Raw genomic sequence first — 27,364 nt, forward strand, 5'->3', positions numbered from 1 at the left:
ATTTTGCCTAGTGGCTTACATTATCCAGTGAGCAGCTAGGACATCAATTTGTGCTGAGTACTCTCAAGCAGCCCCTGCTGGAAGTTTTTTTTTTATTCATTCATGGGATGTGAGCATCACTGGCTAGGCCAGCATTTATTGCCTGTCCCCAATTGCCCTTGAAAAGGTGGTGATGAGCTGCCTTCTTGAACCGCTGCAATCCATGTGGTGTAGGAATATCCATTGAGCACCTATGTAATGGGTGAAGACAGATCAGTCTCAGCTCTGATTGCATCCTTGTCCCTCACTAAATAGCTCCTCAACACTCACCGCGAAAGGCTCAGGCATCAATAACAGCTACTTAGAAGCGATACTGGAGAGATCAGCTCGAGGAACCATATGTCAATGAGGAATTAACACCTTCAGGGGAAAAACTGGCAAGGGACCAAAGAAGCTGATGCCAATAAACAGGAAATGGCAGTAACCACATGCACAGCCTACTAGTTAATGTACATTTTAAACACAGTGCTTTAAAAAAGCAACAATAGTTATGACAGAGATGTGGTTTGCAAGGGTTTAAAATGAAACTTTTCACAGGGATCTGCAAATATTTCTGTGCATTTGTGCAGACCATTTAGCACCTCGAGCCTGTTCCATCATTCAGTGAGATCATGGGACCTCAATCCATATACCCACCTTTACCTCATATTCCTCAATACCACTGGTTAATTTAAAATCTAAGAATGATGGATTTTAATTATAATTTGATCTAGCATCCATTGCCATTTACAGAAGAGTTTATTAAGCTACAAGGAAACTCAACATAAGTAAGGAACTAGGGAGCCAAGGAATCCTAAAAGATTCCCTGGTGTCAGCATTAAAAAAAGTACCAGACTATTCTGACAAAGATATCTCTAAATCAATAGCATTGAACGAAGTGATTGCCAGAAATTTAGAAACTGAATTCCTTCATGTATTTTTTTAGCAGGTTCTGTCAGCTATTTTTAACTGATTAAAACAGCATCCAAAACTTGAATTTTGCTCAAGATTTCAAACAACATCTACAAGGGAAATGCTGTGTTCACTGGGGGTGCCAGCATTAGTGAATACATTAATAATAATCATGTACAATAATACCACTGTGCACTGAGCATCAGACAGCACCTATAGCAACATTTAGGTATGAAAAGATCCATTTCAATCAATACCTTTCATTTACCATCTTAGACCATTATGATTTATTACACTAGAGGGGAATGCATGAAAGAGAGACATGTCATATCTGGTAATACTCTCCCTGACATTAAAAATCAGAATGCTGAACTCAGAGAAAAATGTTCAGTCATTGTCTCCCCATTTGGGAATTTGCCTACTTGCCCAGTTACACAAATCACCACCAGTACACTGCCAAAACGTGATCTGAGCTGTGTAGAAACAACGTTTTATTAATACCAGCTGAGCTTGCAAGGTGCTGCTCATAGTGAGTCAGAAAATATGTTGTCTAATAACAAGAGGGGTGTCACGCAACCAATTTCTGTCAATAGCCGTATCCTGATGTCAACCAGTGTGCTTGATGAAGGAAATCTGCAGACTGGAAGGTGCTGTCAAATTCCCCCTGCTCTAGACCAGAAACACATATATTGACTGCCTCCCTTTCTCTTCTTTACTTTGACACTTGAAAGTGTGAAACACAGAATAGACGCAAAGCTTTCATACAAGTTAATAATGGTGGTATTAAGCATGTTGACCTTTCAACAGAACTGCAATTATAGTGTTGGAAAGCACATTTGAAAGGCTGGCCCCAATATTTGCAAGGAGGGAGCAGCTGGGAAGCAGCTCTGGGATATTCAAATAATTGCAAATGTGGAGGACTTTGTGAAATTTAATAACAGAATCTCACTATTACTATTATAGGAGGGTTTGGTCTGAGAGATTTTACAAGGTGAGGAGTGTCTGACAGATCTAAGTAGGGTGTGCCTAAAATTATCCCCTTAACTCTTGCCTCTCCATGGATTTTGCCTGATCCAGAGCATTTCCTGTTTTTATTTTATTAATAATTTGCCCAGGAATTCTGCGGCAAGTAACTCACTTTCCAACTCCCCAAAGCCTGCCCACATCTACAAAGCACAAGTCAGGAGTGTGATGGAATACTCACCACTTGCCTGGATGAGTGCAGCTCCAACTACACTCAAGAATCTAGACACTATCCAGGACAAAGCAGCCCGCTTAATTGGCACCTCATTCACCACCTTCAACAATCAGTCCCTGCGCCACCAACGCAGAGTGGCAGCAGTATGTACCATCTACAAGATGCACTGCTGCAACTCACCAAGGTTCCCTCAACAGCACCTTCCAAACCTGCAACCTCTAACACCTAGAAGGACAAGGGCAGTAGATGCACCATTGCCTGGAAATTCCCCTCCAAGCCACTCACCATCCCGACTTGGAACTATATCACTGTTCCTTCAATGTTGTTGGGTCAAAATCCTGAAAATCCCTTCCTATCAGCACTGTGGGTGTATCTACACCACATGGGCTGCAGCAGTTCAAGAAGGCAGCTCACCACCACTTTCTCAAGAGTAATTAAGGATGGGCAATAAATTCTGTCCTAACCAGCAATGCCCACATCCCATGAATAGATTTTTTTTTAAAAAGTGTCCAAGTCTGCATGTCTATGTATGAAAAGGGCACTAACTTTTAATAAGAGTTAATGCTTGCATTCACCTTTGTGGATATTTTCCTACGGCTAAATTGCTTAGTAAACATTTCAGATCATTTTAAGTAGCAACGAAAGTACCTCGTTGTGTCCGACAACTGGTAAACTTGGTCTCTGATAAAAGTCCAAAACCCACCCACTTAAATATCCATGTAGCCAATTCTGAGTGACAAGAAGATAATACTATAATGTACATGTTCAAAAAATCTTAGCTCAATCCGATAAAGACAGAGAAGCTTTCACAAGAAATAGGTGGCATTATCACATCAACCAGGAAAATATCCATCCAAAAGAACTGTAGTTTATAGTAAGTATTGTTTTGAAAAATGCAAATAAAAGGGAAAGCTGTAAATGTGGCTCTCAGGTGGAACCCACAGGCTTCATCCATTCGTAATCTAAATTCAAACTTGTTGGCGGGCTTTGGTGAAAATTATTTTATTAACACCTAATATTAGTAATACAACTGCAAGAAGCTTGAAATAGTTGAACTGAAGAAGCAAAACAATAGCTGCAGTGTATATAACACAACACACATCTAGAGAATTACTACAATGTTTCACACTAGAAATACAGTGAACAGATTGGCATGGATTGTGCAAGGTTTGAAAAAATTTCTGCACCAGACTACGTTGTGTAAATTTGTGTCCTCTCCTGCAACAGTAACATTGCTCACTAGGTGTAACTGTGTTCCAAAATAGAACAGTAGTATGAGAAAGCCAAGAGCACATTCCTCAGTTCAAATTTACGGTGAAAATCTTCATTAGCAAGGATGAATTCAGCACCTCTCTACCCACCACCCCCACCCGCACCCCAGGAGCCTGATCAAGGGCCAGGTGCGAGCAAGCTCCTAGCAAACTCACCAGTATTGAGGGTAAATTCTGAAGAACTGTCTTTAAAAGCTGGCAGTGGATCAAAGGAAACACCACTTTTGTGACTTCAGCAGGACTTGACATACAGACATATCTCAGCCAATAAATGATATTGTGGATCGTCCTTTGAATCTCTATTAGTTCCAAATGGTCTCTGCAGCCCAAAAATCAATTTAGCAGGTGGTGCTTGGCAGATGCCTCAATGTGACGCATCGCTTGAAAACTCCAAACCCTAAAGTGACTGGGAGGGGCGATAATGCACTAAACTGGTTGAGCGGCTCATATCACTCTGTCCAATTATTGAGCAATTATATATATTAAAAAATACTGGTGTTACTATAGAAATATGGATCAGGTGAAAAAATGAAACACGATATACAAACTGTACTGAGAAACTCAGCTGTTTCTGCACTCTCTAAAAACTAGTGTTTAAAGTCAAGGACTATATATCACAATCTACAAATGAACAAAGCACCAGGCTGTACGAACTCATGCAAATATGATGTAAATGTTGACACAGAGAAGGGTGAAGCAGGAATCTAAAAATAAATGGCAGCTTTGTCCATCGAACCCATTAACCCATGCTCTATGGAATAAGCTAAGTTTACACCAGTAACAAACATTCATTAGTTTTTCAAAAGTATGTGATTTTTAAGAAAAAAAAAACTCACATCTCTAGTTGGAAGATAATATCAAACATCAGCTTTTAAAAAAAACCATATTATATCTATTATGGACTAAATGCTAGAATTTTGACCCTTTTACTCCACACAAATGCTATCTGCAAATGGAAAATAAAGGAGAATATTAGAAGTGAATGGGAAGATGAAGTCTTCACTCCATCTGACAATCAAACCAGAAGCAACCATCATCTGCTTCAGAGAATTACAGGCCAACTGAGTAATACTGGTTTTACATCAATACAAACTGGAATATTAATTCATGTGTAAAGTCAATGTATTAGTAGCTACTTATAACATTGTCCTGGTGAAAGATTGAAAAGCTTCTTCAGTTCTTGGAACTAATCCAACTTAAATGCATCATATATACTATAAAGACATAATGAGTCTATAAAGCTATTGGCTAGATAAAGCCTTTCATTCATTTTTCTTCACCAATCATTTACCCAAGTGTTTTTTTTTTAATTTCATACACAGGATGTGGGCTTCGCTAGCTGAGCCAGCATTTACTGCCCATCCCTAGTTGCCTTTGAGAAGCTGGTGGTGAGCTGCCTTCTTGAACCACTGCAGTCCATGTGGTGTAGGGACACCTATGGTTTTTGTTTATATAAAGTTTTCAGTGCAAATGTGGCAACAAAGGCAAATTAAACTTGAAACCAACCACACACAATCCCCACCCAACCTCTGAGGCATTGACAGTCAGAGTTCCAGAGGTGCGATATAGTAATTTCGCAGTTGCTATATTGGACAGGAAATAGCAGCCCCTGTTAAACCTGTTCCAGCAATCATATTAGCCACAGGTATAGAACCAACATGAACACAACAAAACATAGCACTTAAAAGCGACAGTTATCAACAACCAATTTGGGATTTCATCACAGCTTGCAGAATAGGTTTGAAAAGAAGCCAACCTAGCAGCATTACTGGTGAAATGTTGAACAGTCAATCAAAGAATCATGCATTTCATTTTCAGTCATTAGTGACTTTATCAGGCTCAAGAAACAGGCGTTGCTGCTTTTGAGTCAGCTGCTATGAATAGCATAGTGCTACATATAATTAGAGGGATAGGTTCATGAGAACAGAAATATCAACTAATTCTGTAGAAGCATATTCACCTTGGCCCTTCACAGAATAACCTCTAAAGGGCTGAAAGGGTTAAATTAGGTAACATTAACTTGGCTTGTATTCAATAGCATTTTGAAGGCTGAAGGACAACCTAATCACACTGTCTAGAATAATAGATGAATCCAGTTTCTCTCTCTCTCTCTATCTTACTATTTCCTCTAATGGGGGGAAATCCAGAAGAAGGCAGCATATTCTTAAAATTAGAGCTAGCCATTTGGGAGTGAAATCAGGAAGTATATTTTCACACACAGAGGGTAGTGGGAATCAGGAACACCTTTCCCAGAAGGCTATGGGTGCTAGATCAATTGAAATTTTCAAGATAGAGACTAATAGATTTTTCCCAGAGTTATGTTTCCTGTCTGTATGTCATACGGACTCGAAACGTTAACTCTGTCTTTCTCTCCACAGATGCTGTCAAGCCTGCTGAGTTTTTCCAGCATTTTTTGTTTTTGTTTCAGATTTCCAGCATCCACAGTATTTTGCTTTTAAGCCAATTTTGTTGGGTGAGGGCAACAAGGGTTATGGAACATACAGGTCAGCCATGATCTCATTGAATGATGGCAGAGCAGGCTATTCCTATCTCTTTGTCATTAAGTTTCTGTTTGAACATTTTGGGCTGTGGACATCTAAAGTGACGGAAACAAGCATTACTGATGAATAATGGTTTTTACTTCCAATTGGCTGGGCAGTGAGCCTCCCTAAGTTATTAGTCATCAATGATACATATTCTTGCACAACACTTATTCCCCAGTAATTAATACAGATTTTAACATTAGTGCTATTTCTCCAAAATGCAATTACATCAGTGTCTGTTTCAATCTGTTTCCCCCTCCATCCTTCAGTTCTTTTCACTCTTACCCACTCAAATGCTTGCTATTTTCACCAAAATAAAAGGACATTTTTGAGTGATAGGCTTCCACTTAACTATCATCAACTCTGAGATGGACCCTTCTTGCATTTGGTGTTACTCTGAAGGTGCATTTACACAGAAACAAGAGTCTTCCTCATCAATTGCTTTCCAAAGTGCAAGCAGTGACATTATCTATGAACACTCCCGTTTGTTTTTGCGTTTCCATTTTAAAAGCAGGCCCCAGAGAACAGCTTTGCACTTTGAATGTTATCAGGAAAGCAGCACACAGAAGCAGGAGGTCCCTCTATTAAAACCGGATTCAGTGTTAAAAACATTAAGTGAAAGCACTTTTAGTCAAGCTCTTCACCCACACAAAAGACTCTATCACACTGCTGACAGCAACCAAAAATCACCTGCTGATGGAAAGATTATTCAAATTACCATCCCAGAATGGGATTAAAATTCAGGCCCCAAATAGATTTCTAGTATTGTGTTATCAAGGATTTTGGGAACATCTCTGCCAAACAGTCCGTGTTAAGCAGGCTTAAACTTGTTTTGCATTATGCAGATGTGCTTAGAAACATTTAGCCTGCACAAAGCAGCTGGAACACATGTGCCCTGTGACCTTTAGTCATGGCAGAAAGCTGAGCGAAGTGGCGGGGGGTGGGTGCACTGCAAGGATTGTGCATTTGAACCACATAGCATAAATATCACAAGCTGACCTCATTTCTGCTATTTGCTGTGTGGAAATGTCCATCAGCTTTTCAGCATGAACAAAGACAAAGCAAATTTGTCAATTCATCTCTGATTATTTACATTTTAACAGAAACTATGTCTTACCCTGAAAGCATATCATAAATAAATGTAAGCAGGATTCAGAAACAACATCATTCGAATCTTTGACAGGTTTCTGATACCATCCCAATAAATGGTGATATTTTGAGAGCTGTTCCTGTAACTTAAACCTACCGTCTATACTAAGGATCTGCAGCAAGTCCTCTTCTGTACAGCATCCAAGCTAAAAACAATTAATTTCTTGAATGGTTGGGGACTCTTACAGGTGATGACCTGTACAAAGCTTTTCTGAACAATGTTTAATGGGCTAAAAGTAAATAACATGAGCTGGTAATACAAAGTGGACTGGCATCAAAACAGCCAAAAGCCTAAGATAAAGCTAGAACTGCTCTTTACATAAAAATAATGGGATGTTTGCATAAATAAAGGTTTGTTTTTCTCAAAAGTAGATGATACCCAAACAAAATCACATTCTCAGAAACTGTATAGTTTGGAGCCGCACATTTTCCAGTTTTATCAGATCATAAATTACAGAAAAAGCAAACACCTCCGACTTTTCATTAAATTCTGAGTTTCAGCACTCAAGAGCTGGAATGAAACAAGGTCTTTCCAGACATAAACTGCCATCAGAAAATGAGCTTAACACCATAGTTCTGATCCTCAAATCCATCGTCACAGCTTGCAAAGCACTGTCATAAATTGAGCTTCATGATTTTGGGCCATTCGTTCCAACAAGTTGGTGTTGCCTTATTCCTGCAGCAATCCAAAATACAGAACCATGCCTTTTTTTTTAACCAATTTGTCGTTTAGAATTCATAAGTTCATTACATCAACTCACACCACCTAACATGTAACTGAATTTTGAACACCTCAATTGTCTTCAACCTGGTGGATCATCCCTAGCAGTCTCCGCCCTTCAAAATATTAGGGAATAAATCTGTAATGTAAATATATGCCCTCTTATTCTACCCACCTTACTTACCTTGGTCTGCATTTTACCTATCCATACCTGTTAATACTTAATGTAATTTAATCTTCTCTCTGGATCCACTTCTCTCTCTGTAAACTTTTTTGTGATCTTTTCTCACAGCTCATTGTCTTTATATTCTGGATCACTGCTGTCCTCCAATCTTTCCATAGCCTTGTCCCAGCCCATAACTACAACCGCCCCCTCAGCCTCATCTCTCCTCCGACACCAATCAGTCCTGTGAACAATGCTTTTTGTGCAAGTCCCAACCTATCACACTAACAATGGTGGGAGGCCTTCACAAAATCACCCTTTTCAGCCAAGTGTTCAATCGCTTGTCATAATCTCCCTCTCAATAGCTCAGCCCGGTTCCTTCACATAATCCTACTCTATCCTTTCTTTAAAGTGCTTTGGGAAATTTACTATGTTGAGGGGGGTTATATAAATGAGGTTGTTGTTGTAGCTCTTCTGTGACTTCCAAATCCATTACTGTTCCTTCTAAATTGCACTGCAAAATTTGTATTCTTTATTCCAAGTGTGAGCTGCCCAATGCATTATAATAGCACAAAAATACACTCACTTGTCTGGCTACAGCATTCAGAGTGATAAATCTACTGAAACTCTGCTGATTTTATTCCATCCATTATAGAATCATAAGTTTTCTGTTTCAATGAATGACTGACAACAGCAGACCAAGGTGACCCAATGGATTCTGAAGTTAGGCCCCAGACTCTGGCTGTGGCCCAGCTTAAAAGTTACTTAAACCAACGTTTAGAAGCAAGGCCAGTGGTGTCCAGTTTCCATCTGAAAATGGATGTAATTAAGGAAACCAAATCAAAAAGACATGCAGGTTGAAATCACTGGAACCCAATATAGTAAAAGATAGAATTTGACTTATTCAATACAAAACAATCCAAAATAGAAAAAAAGTACCACAAAACGATTGACTGAGTTTACACCATTTCAGTGCCTGTGCATGCGTATTCAGCAGCCTAGGCTTTATTAGTTAATAAGAAATCAGGAGCATAGTTTGAATACCAAACATTATGCCGACTTAAGATATTAGAGGCGCTGGGAACAAAGCAGGTAGAGTAGGCAGGCGGGCTTCCTGTTGAATTCAGTGGGAAGAGTGCCCTACGTGTTCAGCGGTGTGACAATCAAATTAATGTAACAAAATTAATTGTCATCTAAACCTCATAAAGAAGTTACAGCTTTGAATATCAAGTGTATACATTATTTTGATGTGTTGTATTGTAAACTATACGGTCCAGGTTTACTCTATTTAGAATCCAATTTTGCATCGAGAATCACACAAAAGCATTAGCAATTATGATTTACTTATAGCTACTTTACCAAATGACAACCAGCAATTGATTTGTGTTGGTCCTAGGTTTATTTAGCATAGCATTGGCAGTTTGTCAAAGGAAACAAAAGATCCTTAAGGCATACATCTAAAATGTGTTAATGCACTTTGTGTGGGTCAATTCTGAACTCACCACCTCAAATTGCTCTCACCAATGCCAGCCCATTAACCATCAATAACTTACATGAGCATTATTGGCTGGGCCCCAAAAATCTGCAGCTCCTTAAGGGCACTTGCTGTGGAAAGATAAAAAATCTTTGGCTGCTGCCACGTGGCAAACACCGAACCATTTCATAAGAAAAATGCAACACTGTGATTTTTGAGTATATGAAAAAGTCAAAAAAAAGAGGCAGATGAATTATCAGCTTAAGATGACAAATGACGTAATTAGAAGCTAGGATAACTGAACAAGAGATGAAGCTAAAGCAGAGACCCGAAGCATTAGTCAGCCCACATCCTCCAGCAGCCTCTTCTTTCATGGCCAACCAGCCAGCCCCCAGCAGCATACCCATTCATGGAGAAATACAGCCTATACCAGAGGCCAGCCACCAGAAGGGGAGGAATAGGAAGGCCAGGGGAGCAGAAGAGCTAGCAGGGTTGAGAGATACAAGACACTGTTGCATTGGTGTCAATGGTTTCACATTGGCACCAGTAAATTTAAATTTGGCTGGCTAGAAGGGGCGCTGTTTTTAAGGACCTTCTCAGAGACCGGATATAGCATCTTCAGCAGAGGCTGCCACTGGCTGATTGAGACTCATGCATTAAGGAAATGCCAGCATAAACAGTCCATTACAAATGGAGCTACAACCAGTTTTTATTTGTATAGTCAGTACAGACATTGTACTCGTTTAGTGTGCTGTGACAAAGCTTCTGTTTTAAAGAATATGCTTACTCTAGAAGTTAGCTGTGTCTCTTGCATTCGATTGACTCTCCCATTCCCAATTATGCTATTTCTGCAATACACACAAATGCCACAGTAGTAATATTACAATGCATTAAGGGGCCTTCTTGTAGCTTGAAGCACTTCCTCCAGACACAATCTAAATTTAGATGGATACAACCTTTAATTTTGCTGCTAGGCACCTATCACAGAAGCAGTAGACATAATTTCACATGGTTATCATTACATTTTACTGAAATCCTAACCAAATCACCGGATTGCCAGCAAACATCTAGCAGTTGTTTCAAAACACTGAGTTGCGTGTTGTGCATGTATAGAAAGACCTCACTATTAATCCTCTCCTGCAGGCCTGCAGGGGCATTGGGACCATTTCTGGGGGAGATGGGACCTCTACAATTTGGATGGGTTACATCTGATTAGGAATGGGACCAACGTCCTCGTGGGGAGGTTTGGTCATGCTGCTAGGGTGGATTTAGACTAAATTGGCAGGGCAATGGGGTGCTGAAAAGTAGTTCAGAGGGGAGAGAAGCTTAAGTGGAATTAGAAGTTAAAACACTAGTGAGTTTAGAAGGCAGAGAAAACATAGGCTAGGTAAGAAAGAAGTGAGTTTAGCAAGGCTAAATAGAATATATTTTAATGCAAGGAGCTTGAGGAATAAGACAAACAAACTGAGGCACAGATAGGTATGTGGGAGTATGATATCATAGTTATGACTGAGGCTTGGCTAAAAGCAGGGCAGGATTGTTAGCTCAACATTCCTGGTTATAGGGTATTCAGACAAGATAGGGAGGGTAATGGAAGAGAAAGAGGGTTTGCAACATTGATCAAGGAATCATTTATAGCAGTGAGGAGGAATGATATCTTGGAAGGATCATCAAATGAGGCCATATGGGTAGAAGTAAAAAGCACAAAAGGGGCAAACACACTGTACTATAGGCCCCCAAACAGTCATGGGGAGATAGAGGATCAAGCGTGTAATCAAATTTCAGAGAAGTGTAATAATAAGGCAGTAATTGTAGGGGATTTTAAATACCCAAATATCAACTGGGATAGCTTTAGTGTGCACATTATGAAGGGAGCAAAATTCTTAAGTTGCATCCAGGAGAACCTTTTTAGCCAGTATGTGGAATGCCTAAAAAGGGAGGAGGCAGTTCTGGACCTAATATTTGGAAATGAGCCCAGGCTGGTGGAAGGCGTATCGGTAGGGGAGCATTTTGAAGATAGTGACCATAATTCAGTTAGATTTAGGATAGTAATGGAAAAGAACTTGAATGAGCTGGGAATAAAAGTTCTAAACTGGGGAAAAGCTAATTTTACTAAGATGAGATATGATTTGGCCCAAGTAGACTGGGAGCAGCTACTGGCATATAAAACTGTGTCAGAGCAGTGGGAGGCATTCAAGGAGGAAATAGCGAGAGGACAGGGCAAACATGTTCCCGTAAGGCAAACGGAGGGGAACCACGTCCAGAGAACCCTGAGCATCAAGGGATACAAAGGTTAAGATTAAGAAAAAAAGAGAAGCTTATGGCAGATACCGAGGGCTCAATACGGCAGAGTCCTGAGAGGAGTATTAAAAGTGATGGGGGGAGCTTAAAAAGGAAATTAAGAAAGCTAAGAGAGTGCATGAGAAAGCAATAGTGGGTGGAATAAAGGAAAACCCAAAGGGGTTTTTTAACTATATAAAGAGCAAGAGAATAGCTAGGTAAGAGCAGGGCCAATTATCAGAGAGATAATCTGCATGTGGACCCAGAAGATGTGGGTACAGTCCTCAAATGAATTTTTGCATCAGTCTTCACAATGGAAAAGGACGACGCAGGCACAGATATCAGGGTGGAGGACTGTGAAATATTAAAGGAAATTAACATAGAGAGAGGGGGGAGGCACTAGCGGGTTTAGCGGCCTTAAAAGTGGATAAATCCACAGGCCCAAATGGGATGTATCCCAGGCTGTTGAGGGAGGCAAGGAAAGAGATATCAGGGGTCCTGGCAGTAATTTTCAAATCCCCTCTGGCCACAGGTGAGGTGCCGAGGATTGGAGGGCTGCTAACATTGTCCCATCATTAAAAAAAGGGAGGAAGGGATAGTCCAGGAAATTACAGGCTAGTCAGTCTAACCTTGGTGGCGGGGAAGTTACTAGAAAGAATTCTGAGGAACTGAATAAATCTGCACTTGGGGAGACACGGATTAATCAGGGATAGTCAGCATGGATTTGTTAAGGGAAGGTCATGTTTGACAAGTTTGATTGAATTTTTTGAGGAGGTAACCAGGAGTGTTGATGAGGGTAATGCAGTTGATGTGGTCTACATAGACTTTAGCAATGCTTTTGATAAGGACCCTCATGGCAGACTGGTCAAGAAAGTAAGAACCCACGGGATCCAAAGTAAAGTGGCACGTTAAATCCAAAATTGGCTGAGAGGCAGGAAGCAGAGGGTGACAGTAGAGGGATGTTTCTGTGACTGGAAGTCTGGTTCCAGTAGGGTTCTGCAGGGCTTGGTGCTGGGGCCCTTGCTGTTTGTGGTGTACATAAACGATTTGGATTTAAGTGTAGCGGGTATGATCAAGAAGTTCATGGATGACACGAAAATTGGTAGGGTGGTAAATAGTGAGGAAGATTGCCGGAAACTGCAGGAGGGTATCAATGAACTGGTCAGGTGGGCAGAGCAGTGGCAAATGGAATTCAACCCAGAAAAGTATGAGGTAATGCACTTGGGGAGGGCTACTAATGGCAAGGGACTAGACTATAAATGGTAGGAGCATGGAAAGTACTGAAGAACAGGGGGACCTAGGTGTGCATTTCCGAAGATCCCTGAAGGTGGCAGGGCAGTTAGATAAGGTGGTGAAGAAGGCATATGGGATACTTACCTTTATTAGCCGAGGCATAGAAAACAAGAACAGGGAGATTATGCTGGATCTGTATAAAACGCTGGTTAGGCCACAACTGGAGTACTGCCTGCCGTTCTGGTCACCACATTACAGGATGGATGTGATTGCACTGGAGAGGGTGCAGAGGAGATTTACTAGGAGGCAGGACATTTCACAAACCTCTTTAAATCAGGCTCCTGCAATGCAATTGAGAGCGCGATTTAAATTTTATAGTTTTGCATGGGTTTCCCCAACTGGTCCTCCAGCTTCAGGAACCCACCTGCCACTCTTAGTTGGATGGTGAGCCCATCAGCTGGCCATTGGCCAATTCAAGAAAAATCACAGCCGAGTGACTGTTTCCCACATAGGGCGGAATCTTCCGCCCTCGCTGGTGGTGACCTTGGAGGTGGGAGGGCATGTAATTAAACAGGATGGTGGCTTATTGGAACTCTGTCCCCTTCCCACCTGTGCCAGAATTAAGTTCTTGGCGGGAAGGCCCTGGTCGACATTCCCCACCCCAACGCCTATTGAGGCCCTTAATTAATGACTACCTAAAGGTCTCACCCTGCTGCCACTGGTATTAATGCATGGCGGGCAGGCCTGTTGCTATGCAGTGTACACGACAGCTGTCCAGCTAGCTTGTTACCTCCCAGGGAGAGGTCCCTTGAACAAAGGCACGCAGTGCCTGATCGAGAGACTGGGCATCAGGAAGGTGCAGGGAGGGTGGGGTTGGGAGTTGAGAGCCACCTCCCTGCCCTTGCTGTTGAAACCGCGTGCATTCCTCTCCCCACTACACCCATCTCCCCAAACCCCCCTCTCCACTGAAGAGCAACACCGAAGTCTGCTGAGTGAGTTGCTGCAACTGTTGTGGGATATGGGACTGCAGGCTAGCTCTAAGAAAGCTCAGATTGGACAGCAGGAGGTTCAGTTCTTGGGAATGACCATCCGACCAGGAGAAAGGGCCACAGAGGAGGGGAAACGTAAGGCAGGACAGGATTTGAAACGACCCAACCGTTGGGGGGGGGGGGGGGCGGCGCCTGACTGTTCTTTGGTTTAACAGGACATTTCAGGGAATTCAATCCAGGGGTATGTGGCTACAGCTGCTCTGAAAGGGAGTTGAATGGGACTGGACGGAGGCACGTGAAAGTGCTATTGTCCAGCTAAAAACTGACCTGCAGACCACACCCGCTTTAGGGGCCATAGACCCCAAGAAGGACTTTACCCTGGAGGTGGCAGCCTCTGACTCGAATCTTAGTGCAGTCCTGATGCAGGAGGTGCATGGTCAGGCCTGGCTGGTTGCCTATGCCTCCCATGTACTGCCCAATGTGGAAAAAGCGTATTCCACCTGTAAACGACATCTCTTGGCCACCTCCAGGGCTGTAACACACTTTGCAGTATATACGGGAACACCTTGACCACTCCACCATACCCTGACAAGGCTGTTGTTGGAAGGGAGGATCAGGTTGGCACTGTGAGCAGTGGTTGTGTGACCCAAATGACCTTACTTTTGAATGGGATGGACTTGGAAGGTAAAGCCTTTGGTGGAGCCAAAGCTGGCAGGGAACATGGATTATGCGGGTGAAACCCACATATGCATCGTTGAGGGAGTATGGGGCCCCAAGGGTGGTATGCATGCAGGCATACACCTGGAGGGCCGATCCATCTACGTGGATGGCTCGAGTTCGGTCCTTACTGGAAAAAGGAGGACAGGGCGTGGTGGAGTGTAATTAGCACTGAAACTACCCTCGAAGCTACCTAACAGGCCAAGTTGGCAGTGGTAACTTATGTGGTTACCCATCCCAAAGAATTCCCCATGCCTTACACCGTCTGCTCTGACTCTATGGGCAGGAGTTTTAGGCCAGCAGGTGGGCCTGGGATCGGCTGGGGAATGGACTGCTGACTGCGATCAGCCCCCGACCGGTGATTTCATGCTTGCTGGCCAATTAACAGTCAGCCAGCGTGAAACACGTGCTGAGAAACTCAGCGCTGCTAGGGTGGGGGTGGGAGGAGGGCGGGTGCTGACACCAGCGTGGGCGCGGGCGAGCGCTGACAGAAAACTCCATGAAGGCAGAGAGCTGCCTCAGAGAGCTGAAGGCCTGAAAAGCATTAAATAAAGTTTTAAAAATCAGGAAAAAAAATGTGCAAACAGCACATATACATGATAAAAATGCTGTCCATAGATTTTTCTTTTTCTTTCATTTAATAACAAAAATCTCATCCCGCCTTTGTGTGAGCTTTCATGAAAAACGCAAAGTCCGCCTGCCCAATTCGCCTGGCCACCAACCATAAGGTTGGACAGACGACAAAAAATCAGAGACAATTGCACCCTTAATTGGCCTCTTAACTGTGGGCAGGCGCACTTCCGGCTTCTGTGCACAACTACCGACCGAAATATTGCGCAAGAGCGGGATGGCGTCAGAACGCTCACCCGACATCATCTTGCATCTGATTGGGTCGGGCACGTGCCCCGCCTGCTGACCTAAAAGTTCTGCCCTGTGTTTACCTGTAACTCATGCACCAAGTAGTTTACCATATGGACTCAGAGAGGGTTCACTTCCGCCAAAGGGAAACCGTTGGCGATAGGCCCCATGCTTCGAGCGATCTTAAAAGTGGTAAATGAGGACTTGGAACATTAGTATTACATCCACAAAGTAAAGGCCCATTGGAGAGCAGAGGTTAGGTAGCAACGGAATAAAAGGGCTGATGAGTTGGCCAAAGAGGGAGCCGAAATGGCTAGTTCTTGGGACCCCTATGAGTCCGGAATCGTGGCAGGCATTACAGGCAAGCCAGAGGTAATATCGGTGCCCTAACCCCTGATCTCAAGGAGGACCAACTTAAGGATCCAGTTTTAAAGGAAATGATCCAGGCAAAACAGGTTGGGAAAGCCTTAGAAGTACCATAGCAGGCCAGTAACATAGTGTAAGAGAAGGTATGTTATTTAAGGGACACAGGTAGGTGGTGCCTGAAGAGTATTGGCAGGAAATGATACAGTTAGCCCATGGAGGTTCTGATGCAGGGCATCCAGGGGATGAGGGATTGTATGAACAAATAGGATGGTGGCCTGAGATGCGGTCAGATATAGAGGGCTATATGAAGGGATGTCTGGCATGTCCGGCAAACATCCTAGATCCACAGAAAAGGAAGGTGGAATTAAGAATGGAGGGAGCATGGCGGTCAATCCAGATTGACTTCATTGGACCCTTACCTACCACCAGAAGGGGGAATAAGCACTTTCCGGTATCAGTGGACAATTTCACCAAACGGGTGGAGGCTTTTCCATGCAAGTCAGCTACAGCATTGTGGACTGCCAAAACCCTAGTTAAGGAAGTATTCTCAAGATGGGGATTGTTTGATATTGTGGAATCAGATCAGGGAAGCCACTTCACCGGGCAGATGATGCAGGCAACCCTGAAGTTATTCAGGATAAAAGGCAAACGTCATGTGCCGCACAACCCACAACCGTCAGGGATTGAGGAACACATGAGCCGGATCGATGCAGCTTTGCAGAAAGAGTTGGAGGGACAGTCCCAGCGATGGGATGAGACACTACCACTGGTCTTCATGAATATCCGAGGACAGAAGTTCAAGGGGACCAGAAATTCTCCACGTGAATTGGTGACTGGGAGACCTGTGTGCACCCTAATCACCTGGTGACACCAGCACTGACGGAACAGCAGATCCAGGAAGTAACTAAACATAAATCTACAAGATCTACTGGACCAATTGCAAATTGCATGGCTAGCAACAACAGGAAGAAACATCAGCAGAACAAATTATTGCTGATGTCTGGCAAGCCCCAGCAATGCGGTATTGGGGACAAGGTCATGGTAAGAAACTGTGGGAGTGTTCCAGACCTTGTATAAAGGGCCATATAGCATTGTATAGCCAGTCCCATGGTTTATGCCATTCAATTGCCCAAACATGTTAAATGGTTCCACATTAACCAAATGAGGAAAGTGCCTGCGCCAACCTCTGATCAGGGAAAGGCAGCTGGTGTATACCCCAAGGAGAACCCAATTCCTCAATAAGCCAGTAGTTTGGGATGAGTATGACAGGCCCCACAGAAGAGGAGGAGAGTGATCCATACCTAATTATATCCCAACCCAGTCACCCATTGGCGAGTAAGCGCAAACAAAGAAAACCAGCACGCTGGTGTGATAACGAACCGTATTAGAATATTCACCCCTCTGGCAAGGCCTTTTGGTAAAGAACCTTAGCAAATTGCAAATGTTGTGTCTTGCAGAATGTTATGCACCGTATTGATATTCTTGGGATTGAAAGTTGCCCCTTCCATCATTGAGGGAACTATGACCATGGTCCGACATCCACAGCAGATGGGACTATGGAACGCCACAAGTGGTGCAGAGTGCAACAGGCAGCACGGAACATTGAACATGACTGTAGGGAAGCATGTAGCTTTGAATTTCAGTACAGGTCTACTCGTAACAAAGAATGATGACAACAGGTTTCGGAAGATGGCACGTACCTAAAGTTCCCAAACCTAATTAGCGTGTGTATTAAAAACAAGGAATGGAAGGACTTTGCCCGCTCATGTGAAGGCCACATACATGTTATATGTGCAACAGAGTTTACCCAGTTCACTCATCCTCCACCCAAGAGCTTGGGATAGAATCTTTGTGGGCCGAAGGACAGTACTAGGCAGACATGGGAAGTGTACACCAAGGAAGTACACCTTACAACCATGACCCCACTTCCAAACAACAGCCTAAAGGACCCAGCAGGTGTAAGCAAAACCCCACAACCAATGCTAATGGATCCCCCTTGCCCAGTATTAAAGCCTGGGCCAGCAAAAGGACTAGTGCTTGTTAGAGAAAATAAGTTTTTGTATGTTAATGTACATCATAAGTGGGTACCCGTGGTCCTAAATATTTCAGACTTGGGATTACCCTTGCGGTGCTCAAGTCTGACCCGGGCGTTACTTGAAAGATTGGTGAGACAAATGGTCAAGCAGGAGAGGAGGCTCAAGCGCAGGGATCGCAGGCCAGAGCTCTGCAGGGAGCCTGGACTCAGAAACCAATGACTTGTCCAAGACGGGGGGTCCCAGAGAAGTTTAAGGGGTAAAAGGGAAAGATAAATAAACAGGGTTTAATACTGGGACAGGAGCAGGCTAAGCCCAGTTAGGTCAAAAAACCAGGACCCTCAGTGTTCAACTGAAGGAAATCCTAAAGAGCGGACTAAAGATCCAGGCAGAGGGCTTCCAAAATGCCCAAGGATTGGCCAGGTTTGTTAAAACGTTGGTGCCTACCACGGAGAACTATACAAAAGCAATCAATGCATTATCAAGGGAAGTGAATGAGTCAGGAAGAAGAGCAGCTAAAACTGATGCCTGCTCTATCTATGGTAGTTGGGCTGTTGAACAGACCCGAGAAAACCGGAGACAAACACACCAGGGAGAGGCACCCCTCTGGATCAGCAATGAGCAGGTTAAGAACTTAACCCCAAAACCCACCAATCTGACCAGTTGCTAACTCGTGTTTATTCTGCTAATACTGACTGTACTTTAAAGGGTGGAATGTTATTGAGATTGGTATTAGCAATACCTATTATTACTTTGAAACACCCACCCAAGTAAGTATATCAGGCAGAGAAAACTGGAGTGATAAGGGAGGGACATCATGTTATGTATCACCACATCCACCCCTATGCAATCCATTCAGGAAAGGCAATGCTGGGAACGCCCTTGGAGGGAAGTAGCACGGAGGAATCGACTATAGTATGCTCACACCCTATCAATGCCAATGAGGAAACCTTATGTGGTTTTAAGGCCTCATGTAACTGCGTTATGGAGGTAGCATCAGCAGTCATGAATCCAGTTCGGTTGGCATACTGAGCAAGGGAAGATATTGTGTGACCACCTCCCAGATATCACTCAATGGTACAGTCTGTTTCACCCCAATGCTCCCCTCAAGACTAGGCCTGATGGAACAGGCAAGAAACAATGGTCCTAAAAGCCACTGAAAATTTGAGGGACGATCTGGAACCAATTCTCCTTCCACATATCTCCTTTCCCGCAGCATATGACTGTGGTCCGATGAAGGTTAGAACAAATGCATAAAATCTATTACACTCCCCAACAGAAGAGTCAGCAAGTGCGATAGGATATTGAGGAAATACAGGTAAACACCTGGTGGGATGACCTGTGGAACTAGGGAATGAATGTGCAAGTTCACCCCGGATCAGAATATTCTCACACATTCTGGTGATAGCTCAGCTTGTGGTGCTGTTGTGTCATCTTCTTGTCCTCTGTCGACTAACGAGATGAAGCAAGGAACGGGAAAAGCAAACAATTATGCAAGAGGTTTTCCAAAAAGGAATTCCTCAGGCGAAGCCAGGGGATTGTGAGTTGGAAAGTTTTAGCTAAACCCAACTGGACCCTGAAGGGGCCAGATAAGGTTTAAAAGGTGAAGCTTTGTAAGCACCTTCTCCCATCGCCTCTGTGAACAGTATGACACCTGGTGAAGGGGGAAGTGATATACATAAATATCAAATAACTGAGACAAAGAAACAAGTGTCTGAAGAAGAGGGGAGGGGGGAGTGGAACATGCTGAATTTGTAATACAGAGTTCAACTGATCCTATTAACTTTTAAAAGACTGGCACAAAGTGTTTTTTGCAGTAATCAAAGTTTAAGTGATAGCCTAAGGTCTGGCTATCTTGATTCCAAGCCTGTAATGTGATTAATGTTGTGTAACGATGCTATGGTTAAAGGAAGTGAACAGGCGAAAATCTTATCTAGAGCACCATCTTGCAGGTTAAATATTAAATTGCTAAGGTTAAAGTTATTGTTAAATTTGTAACACATGCACCATATGGTTGCTTGAAAACCAAGAAGTTGGCAGAGATGAGATTATTGTCTTGTTAATCGTGTAAGGGCTGGAGAACAGAAAATTAGCAATGTAAGATGATCAAAAACTTGATGAGGCTGCCAATAGCCAACTGCTGAGCCTCAAGAAGGCTGGCTCGGCCTATCCAGAGCCGATCATGTGGGCAGCATGCACTGAGCAGGGTATAAGAAGCTGTGTCCCGAGATGATAGCTAGCTAGTTCAGGACAAAAGTAGTCTGATCAACTATTTGGTTACCGGAAGGAGAGAACTGATCACTCCCTCTGTTCCAACTCTTTGACAAGCCCAGGTGATCTTGCACACTTGGACGCGTGATTATCAGTCTTATTGAGCGTAAGAAGATTTTTGGTGTTTTTGAGTGCCAAATAAATGTGTTGTGCACAAACAATAAATTTGGGAGTCTCAAGTTGTTGATGCCCAGAGTAAACCTCCAAACAAAAAAAAAGGGGGATATTAACTTACATATTGTGTCATCTTAGGAGGTTATTCGGGGTCTTGAAGCTGATGGCGGTAATCCTACCCCAGGTGTTCAAATGAGGCTCAGTGCATCATGATTTTAAACCAGGTTAAATTTGGGCAAATAAATATGAGACAAGCAGTCAGGTCACAAGAGGTCTCAATAGGGCCAGAATAATGTTAGTCAACTGGATGCATTTGCTCATCACTCATTTCTGCTGACAGACTACAAGCTTGTTAGCTGTGATATGTTTTCTCATTTTAAGGTGCCATTTTTTAATTACCCATGCTGTAGCAACTAAATACAGAGAAGGCTTCTACCATTCCTTCTGGCAAGTATCATGTGACATTTAACATTAATATTGTTAGACAACTAATTATTGATTTTATTTAATAATATTGAGATGCCTTGAGATATTGTTCTATGTTAGAAGGCTAAATAAACATAAGATGTTTTTGCTTCAGTTAATGGGAACGTGTAGCTACACAAAGCCCCTCCAACCAACTTTTTTTAAACAACAAGCACAAATACCAATTCCACACAAGGAATATCAGTGATTTCACCCATCACCAAGTGGTTAAATTGCCACTTTTAGGGCAGACTAAGAGTTGGCTGGAGCCTGCGCTAGTGATGTGTAATATTTTTTCAAAACCTTTCCTAAGAGGAAAACCTCCAAAGCCAACAGCTTAAATTTTAATATCACCTAAGATACGAGCAAACGTGGTGTGTTAGAAGGTCACATCGGAACCTCTGCATAACGACATGTCACTGCATAATTGTCCAATCACACTGTTATTACTCCTTTAGAAATAAAGATTTGCATTTTCTTATCTTAAACTTCTACTTCTAAATGCTCAGTGCGTTGTTTTCTTCCACTTTCCCCAGCCCCCGAAGCCCAACTTTCAAATAACATGTACAGAAATACTCGGCCAACCAAAGAGCCCAAATACCACCTTGCAAAGTCTGGACGATCCCCTTAACCAGGGAACCGTGCATATGTGCATCACTTAAGAACACTTAGTCTGGAGCTTTCCTGCACTGAAAATTTGAAAAACAGACAAAGATCCATGCCCCAGGCCCATGATCCTGCCATCTCTCTGTGACCGGTCTCTCCTTCCTCTTCCCCTCATCAGCTGCATTTAAATTTGGAGCTGAATTTTGCACCACCTGCCACAATGAACAGGCTTGTACCATTCAATCGCTGGTTGCTGTGGCAATAGTTTAAAACCTTTCCAACTCCTTAATTCAAACACTGCCCAACTCCTCTGGAATAAAATACTCTTTTTAATTTGATTGTGCAACTCGAGAAAATTGACTGAGTTCCTCATTTGGGCAAAAGCTTAAAATGTACAGATAGATTTTATCCTGAACTTTTCCGCTACTCTTTTTTTTCTGGGGATGGGGAAGGGGGAAAAAAACTGTTGAACACGACTGATTAATTGTTGTTCCTACTGAACTTGCTTCAGAACTGCAACCTTTAATGTTAAAAATTAAATACAACAAAATTTAGACCAGTTGAACCTGTATCTGCTACAGTCTCCCTACATCAATTTTACTACAGTTATTCTGGGTACCTTCGTGCAGGAAGGATCTAAATGTAATAGAAAAGTGCAACACATTAAGGCTACCAGGCAATATTGGGGTGCAGTTGCAAAGGTACAAGAGGCTTTTTCACAAGAATGGAGATGGTTGAGGATAGGTTTGATAGAGATCCACAAAATTGTGAAGGATTATGATAAGATAAATAGTGACAGATTACTTCCTTGGATTGGAAACAAGGTGGTACAAATTTAATACCATCACAAAAAGAATTTTAAAAATACAGCACACAAAGCATGGGTAGTTGAAATGTGGCATTCTCAAACTGTGATTGAGATGGAGTCTATAAATCGCTCTGAAAGGGAATTAGGCTGCTGCTTGATAAAGAATATTGAAGTGCAAGGAACGTAGGACATGGAATTAGCTTAATTAGCTCACAAACAGTGGTGCATACTTGATCAGTTTCTGCGTGGTAATGCATGATTCTGTGACAGAAGAGAATCAGAGAGCAGTGATGTATGTGATATCGGTCTGTGTACTGGGCTCATGAGAGAATCGGGATATAAAATTAGTGATATTTATTAAAATTAATCAACAAACAAGGAAGCCATTTTTTTACAACAAAATCACAAGTATCTAATATTCGTCTCTACACTTTCCACTTTTTCTTTGTTTAATCAGCCAAGTTAAATTGCCGCTAGATACAGCCTTGTAACCAGGTAAGAGTGGGTCCATGAAAATGTAAAATATCCCCAATGCTGCCAAACGATTATTCATCATGAGAAATAGAGGCCTCAAATTGTTCCTGAGATTAACATACTTAGAACTGGATGAACCTCTCATGCTTTTATGTAAAGAAGTATTTTTTTAAATAAAAAAAACACGCACAAGAAATACAGGTACAATTTTGAAAAGCTTGGACTCACCCACTTCCTGTCAGTTAAAATCCTAACTGATCTTCATATTAAAGGCAGCTGGGAATTATATGCAAATCAACTATCCTGGGAAAATTATTTAGATCCATTTAATTTGATCTACTCTTGAGAGTATTATTGTTGTGAACAGGACAAAATGTTTTCAATTATTCTTTCAAGGCTAAACAAGGTTTGAATCTCCCTGAATGTATTAGAAAGCAGCTTTCTGTAGAATTGTTAGAAATGGAAGGCTGAAATAATAGTCAAGGAATCAAAATATATTTTTTTTAAAAATCGACAAACTCAGGGGGAAAGAGGCTTACTGAACACTCTTTCTACCACAGCTAAGTTAATTAAACACTCATTCAATCCTATTAATACTCGGCCTTTTAGGGATTGACTCCTTGTAGAATTTCAAATCCACAACTGAACCAAATTGAGCTAATTTTGATTAATTGTCAATCCACCCCCACAAGAAATGTGGCCACATTTCTACAATTTGGTTGCATGTTTAATGGGGGCAGATTTTTTTGTATTTTTGAAAAAGATCCAACTATTTTCCCCATCTAGAACCTGAAATCAGTGCATTGGGAGACTATAAAAGGAATCCTGCAAACTTCTGCTCTGCAAGATTCAGTATTACACCAGGAGGCACCTTTATGCATTAGGTCATCAGAGCAGCATTGTTTCTTTATGCTGTTACTTATAAAATCTATAAGGAGATAATGGATTGTCTCAGTGTCAAACAAATAAAAACTAGTAAAGGTTTAAGAAGGGCACACCTCATAGTACACTAAACCATTAACTAAAAAAACAAAGGAAATTTATTAAATGAAATAACATTGTCACCCATGTCCCTGCAGTGCCCACTGGTTGCAAAAGGCCTCAAATGTACCCGTGGACACGGAGTGCCAATGCCACCTGGACATGGAAGAATCCGCAGAAGACAGACACACATGGGACAGAGTCCAACATGCATCTGCATATGGTCACAACTCTGTTGCATTACATCATTCCATTTTGACAGCCATAAGCCAAAATAACTTGCGCATGTGCATTGGATTCCTTGCTGTCGAAGCCGGTCGCTAACTAGTATAACTAGAACTACCTACATTACATGGTTAGACACCGTTGTTTCTTCCTGATAATGTGAATTAGTTCCGTGTTAGTGATGTAGGCTTTAGAAGAATGAACAATATGACCAGAGGCAGGCAATTCAACAGTGAAAAGATGCACAAAAAACAAACGTGACTTTGACGTCGCTTGGGTGATTCTTAATTCCCACTTAAAGCCCTCATTCCACCACCGCCAGAATGAAATCAGTGGTGGGAGAGGCCCACCCTAAGCAGCCAGCAGGTTTCCCTGTGCAGGCTGGAGGCAGGCAGAGGTGGAGTTTTCTTAACAGACTGCCTGGGCCCACTGCAGGGTTTTACTCCCCATCCCCAGATTGCCTCGCACACTAGCCTCTCAAACCGCAGCCTCCACCGCACACTCATCAGGCCTGCCAGCTCGACACTTGGTGAAGCTTCCCAAACACTGACCCAGATCCTGACCCAACACTGCACACCTCTAGCCCAAAATACTAGAAAGCCGCTAACTTCTGATTGGCTGCCAGCTATGGAAGGCAGGACTTCCTGTCCCTGAAGGGCAGAAATCACACCTTCAGTCTATTAGCAAATGGCTGCGAGGCAGCTGGTGTTCCCCTCAGCTGTTCCCCCCCTCAATCTTTTAGCTGGGGACAAGTGCCAGGAATCTGGCACCTCATATAATTCAGCCCAATGATTTTATCTAAATATACACAATTTATCCGGTATTTGCCTCAAGTTCCAAAATTATGCCTAATCAAAAAAAACGTTTTGCTTGCCAGAATCACAGACTGGGAACCAATAAGTAGGCTCTATCATGTTGTATAATCTAGATTTGATTTCAAACTTCACAAACCGTTTCCATGTCATTGATTTGGATAAATTCAGATTTTCAGAAAGAGTCTTCAAAACCAGATTAGAAGTTGGGACCAAATAGTCCTGTGGTAACCTGAGGTGCAATATACCTTTAAGAAAATGTGAGCAGGTGGACAACGTGACTGCACAACCCAATAGCTGGGTAGCGCAGGCTACAACGTTAATGTTAGTCTAGAGTAGGGTCTGGTTGGAGAAGCATGCATCATGTTAGTGCTCTGTTGTCCGTGTAAATAAATAGCATGTGCTTCATTTCATATTGATCTGTGCATCTGCAATATATTGTTATCGACTCACCCACCAAAAGATAAGCATACAACCGGTTCGCAAGCAAAGCGACCCTGCAGTAGAACTTGAGTCCAGTTAAACAAGACAGCAAAATCAGGTAGACCATGGCACTACAAATCTTGCCATAATGTTGGCAAGTTTCTAATATTTTTTATTATTCACACAGGCCGGTCAGTTCTCTACATGAGCTGTGCGTTTCCAACAATATTGGTTTATGAAAAGATCTGCTCCCATCAGAGGTCTGAAAAGGCCACCTCACTGAGGTTCAACTACCAAAATCCAACTACAAGAATTGAAGAGGCATTAAAAACTAAAATGAAGGCTCTAGATAGTTAAATAAATTGCATAACAGCAACATGTTAAGAGTCACATTTGTTGAGGAATATACTTTAGGTTTTTTATTTATTTTGGGGAATCATGATCATGCTGTATTCAAGAGGGGTCCAGGAATCATTCAAGTTACATCACCTCAAGTACGTTAGAAAGAAATGAGCAGACCACTTAGCTCAGTTTATATCTAAGCATTGTAGCTTCAGAAAGGCAAATCACTATTTTTAAAACACACACGAAATTAAAACAGTGGACAACAGAATTCATCTAAACGTGTTTGCACATTTGTCATTGATATTGCAGAGTGTGATTTCAACTGACGCAACAAGAAATGAATATTTGAAAAGGATGAAAAATCACATGCATAAAAAGACCGTCTGTTTCGTTACTCTCCGATTCAGTATTTTTTCCCTGTCAACTCAATTATCCGGAGAGCATCCTGTTGCACCTCTCTCAGTCTCCTGTTTTTATCTATTTTTATTTCAGCTTGTCATTTCCAATCAGCTCTTAGTTTCTTCTGCATTGGTTCATACCCTTATTTTTCCCCCTCTCTCCTCTTTAGTCTTCACAAACATCTCCCCATTCTCAGTATGCTGCTTTCCCAAAGCAGCCTGACATCTAAAATGAGGGGAAATCACCTGTAAAAAACTCAGTTAAAACTGATGAAGCATCAAGGCGCCAAAACAATGATGAGGAAGGGACAGATGGTCTCCGACAAATTCCCCTGACTTCAGTGTCACGGAGGAAATTTAATACACAGACATAATTGAAACCATAGCAATTCACATACTGGTTCAAAACTGTTCTGGTTCCTTCTGGCCACGCCCAAAATGTCTTCCACAGTAAAGTCTCATTGAAGGCAGCAAACTGACCTTGCATTCTGCAATTGTCAAGCCCCTCCTCAGACTATACCAACAGGATTCAGTTACATCAGTGCACCAAATAAAAACATAGCATGAATTAGAATGTTAGACCTCAATACATTGAAACAAAAGTGTGACAAACAACTCGAATTTCTGCTGCAGTTAGAGAGAGTCTTAAAAAAAAACTCATTTCCCAATCAGATCAACAGTGCATCATCCATTATATGATTTTCATTTATTTAACTTTTAAGGAATCAAAACAATTGCAGGATTTTGGCAAGGACAACGGTGGGCAAGTACAAAATTTTGCATGACAATTTGCTGACAGATACGTTCCCATGCCCATTTCTCCGGAGGTGGGATCTGAGCGGAAGGATTACACTCCTGCAAACAGCCAACTGGAATTTTCCAGTTGGCCTGTGGTTCCCAGCAGCATTGGGAACAGGCTGGTGCCAAGAGGCAACCCCATGGCAGCAGACCAGGCCTGTCTGCCATCCTTAAATCAGACATCATGCATGCCTGCTGGCCATTAACATCAGTCAATTCAGCAAAAATCACTGCTAGGTGACTGCTGCCCACAGTGTGGGGTCAGGAGCCCCATGTTATCCAACACCAGGGTTCCAACACATAACCCAAAATTCTGCTTATATTCTCAGTGCAAAGTTGTGCTGAAAAGGCGTGTGGATCAGAATTGGAATATTGTAGCACCCCTCTCTGACCTAAATTCTTTATTTTAAACAAAAAAGGATTTAACTAATAAGCTCAGCTTGAGAAACAGATTGCCAAGCGTTAAGACTGCTGTTTACTGGCAATCACAGTGCCTTGCCAAAATACCCGTTAGTCATTAGCAAAATTATAACATGTGGACACATCAACAATCAAGCAACCAAGGGATCTTTCATATGTCAGACAGACCAGCCCCTTGGTTCAACATTGAACTTAGGAACTGCAAGGTAATACAGTGAAGTGCCAATTTTATGGGCTCAGGTCACAAAAAAGCCTGAATGACCTTGAGTAAGAGCTAAGAAATGTTACTAACTGAGCCA

The 27,364-nt window shown here is 42.3% G+C and overlaps 1 protein-coding gene across 12 annotated transcripts in view; it reads right to left on the reverse strand.

The window, feature by feature from the left end:
• Positions 1-27,364, reverse strand: part of LOC121286861 (band 4.1-like protein 1) — a 278,934-nt gene that overhangs the window by 193,274 nt on the left and 58,296 nt on the right. For 2 of the 12 annotated variants that reach the window (XM_041204018.1, XM_041204017.1), the window contains exon 1: positions 3,556-3,750. The exons of the other annotated variants lie outside the window; for them this stretch is intronic. The gene's annotated coding sequence lies outside the window, so the exon portion shown is untranslated. Of the gene's footprint in view, positions 1-3,555; positions 3,751-27,364 lie in introns of those variants that run through there. 12 annotated transcript variants of the gene reach the window in all.

The sequence above is a fragment of the Carcharodon carcharias genome, chromosome 14 (assembly GCF_017639515.1).
Source record: "Carcharodon carcharias isolate sCarCar2 chromosome 14, sCarCar2.pri, whole genome shotgun sequence".
NCBI classification, from domain to species: domain Eukaryota; kingdom Metazoa; phylum Chordata; class Chondrichthyes; order Lamniformes; family Lamnidae; genus Carcharodon; species Carcharodon carcharias.